The following is a 2444-nucleotide window of genomic DNA, read 5'->3' as shown; positions in this document are numbered from 1 at the left end:
CACCAGTGGAAACAACCTCCCTGCTCCTATATTATCCATTCCCTTCATAATTTTATATGTTTCTATAAGATCTGGTTGTGATGGTTACTGATACCTTTCATTGGAGCAGATCAATGTGCTGAATGGTATCTTCAACCAATTAGAAAACATGCAATATTCGGGGGTGTGGGGGGGGGAATGTGTCGGTTTAACACTGAGCTGCAGATTTAAGGTATGGATGACACTTAATACAAGTTATATAGATCTACACACTCCATCATCAACCGATTGGCATGAACTTTATTCTTCTCTGCCTTTCACATTAGCAGAATATCAGCACGAGGCAACTTAAAATGTAAAATGTTACAACAAAGCGGTGAAACAAGAAAATGTGATAAAAATCATTTTACAGTACATTTCATTGCACTTCATAATACTGAAATATTAACACTTTGCATTGATTTAGCAGGAGTTGCATGCTTGCCATTGAAACTATATAGTGTGACATGAGCCTTTTGAATAATTCAGAGCAACAGTACGTAATAAATAGGATTTACAGAAATGATTGTTTTGACAGCCAAGGCATTGTCCTTCCAAACAGTGAAAGAAGCTCACGTGTTCAGTCTGTGCATTTATCCGTTTTGATCACTTCGCATAATATAAAGGCAACATCATTAAACAGATTCTTATATTAATTGTACATACCAATATATACTGAAGTGTAGCCAAAAATACCATCTTAACATTTTGTTTATTATACATAATACAGCTGGAATCAGGCAAATCTCCTTTGTCTCAATAAATCCCCAAGTTAGGGAGCCCCATCCTGCTTGAGATCCACTGAAATACATCAAATATACATTCCTTTTCGTTGTGTGTATCAATGTTTGTTAATAAGCACGGCCTGTGGGCCACCTGACTGGTTTACTGAACTTTGCAAACATTACAAGCTGAGCTTCCAACCAACAGCTTTAATGCGCTAGCTTGCTTGCTGAGAGTTCACAGCAGAGATTTTGACACAAACTAATTTCCATTGTCTGAAGACAGACCTTCTCCTGGGGGCTGGTCGTGGCAGAAGTGCTAAAGTGTGTTAGGACAATCACAGCAGAAGTCTAGAAATCAGTCGTCGTTAGGAAATCTCAGGAGGTAATGATGCAGAACGCAAGCCTCGCATTCAAAACCCCAACAATTTTAGATTCAAAAACCCAGCAATTTTTTAGATGTCGTGGAGCAGATTGGATGTTTGGTATTTTGGAACTCGGGTTAAGTTTCCATTTTTGATGTTTATTCTTTAGAAACACATTTCGCTCGCTGTTTCACGGTACCAACCGACTACACAAGAAGGAAGCTTGATTATGAAAGCATCCCAGACACCATCACAGTAATGTTTGTTCTGTAATGCACACTCAGGGAACTCAGGGAGAAAGAAGTCGGGTCCAGTTTGCGAATACAGACAGGAATTTTTAAGCTTTTAATTCTAGGCGACTTCCTCACATGAGGTGGAGAGACCAAACGAGCCAGATTTTAAATAAACCTCGGGTGGATTCACCGATCCAGCAGTGTGCCTTGTCTGATGTTCCCGAATCTCCGCCCTAACCTCTCTTGATATTTTGCAATGCTGAATCAAAAATTGAACCAACATGCCCCTGGAAGGCAACCCATTTTGCACAGACGTTCTTGTCCTTTGTCCAGCGACCACTGCACTCGCAAATGTCTCTCCCTACCCTCCAATAGCACCAGCGGCTCGGTAGTTATGTGACTCCTTTCCTTTGGGGTAGAGGCAGCCGCTGTACAAGGCACACAGGATGGACAGACTCATTGCACAAAGTGCTTATCGATCACACTCTTGCAAAAAGCAATGGGGAGAAAGATCCCTTGGAGCCACTGTAGATGGTTTCGCCAGCGGGAGGTACTATCTAGTTATACATAGATACCCTCTGGGTTAAAGCCTGAAATCAGAGGGTTCTGCAGAAGTCTCAAGTTGCTGGGAAGCTGCCTTGCTGGGCTGGGCCCTTTCGGTGATGCAGCAGGGGTCACTGATGCTATAGGGATACAACAAAGAGAAGCTGCGTTAGAGCAAACCAAAAGAAAAAAAAATCAGGCTAACAGCCAGGAGAATTGCAATGTATAGATCAGCTTGGCGTAAAAGATATTTACCATAAAAAGAATGTCCAGCATATTTATTATTGCTGCAGGTTTAGAGGTCGACATTCCCAGGAATGCCTAACAAACACTGCACGTGATTCCTGTCTGTCACCAGTCATTCCTTGAGCAACCAGACCCAAGTCAGAAGTCACACAACACCAGGTTTAATTGAAATCACAAGCTTTCGGAGCGTAGCCCCTTCGTAAGGTGAAGTGAGAGGGAAGCCCACAGACACAGAATTTATAGGCAGAGAGATCAAAAAATCATACAAATGGTGTGAGTGGAGTGTCAGATGATAAGCCTTTGCAAGTGATCAGAAG

At 42.0% G+C, this 2444-nt stretch overlaps 1 long non-coding RNA gene across 1 annotated transcript; it reads right to left on the bottom strand.

Annotated features, from left to right (window-relative positions):
* Positions 1 to 261: 261 nt before the first annotated feature.
* Positions 262 to 2316, bottom strand: LOC125485799. The gene is made up of 2 exons (XR_007264507.1): positions 2137 to 2316; positions 262 to 2021 (listed from the first exon to the last, which is right to left on the bottom strand). It is a non-coding gene; the product is annotated as an uncharacterized LOC125485799 (long non-coding RNA).
* Between the last annotated feature and the right edge of the window lie 128 nt (positions 2317 to 2444).

This window comes from Rhincodon typus, chromosome 22 (assembly GCF_021869965.1).
Source record: "Rhincodon typus isolate 14 chromosome 22, sRhiTyp1.1, whole genome shotgun sequence".
NCBI classification, from domain to species: domain Eukaryota; kingdom Metazoa; phylum Chordata; class Chondrichthyes; order Orectolobiformes; family Rhincodontidae; genus Rhincodon; species Rhincodon typus.
The sequence above is the reverse complement of the archived record's forward strand: the minus strand, read 5'-3'. Positions and strand labels throughout refer to the sequence as shown.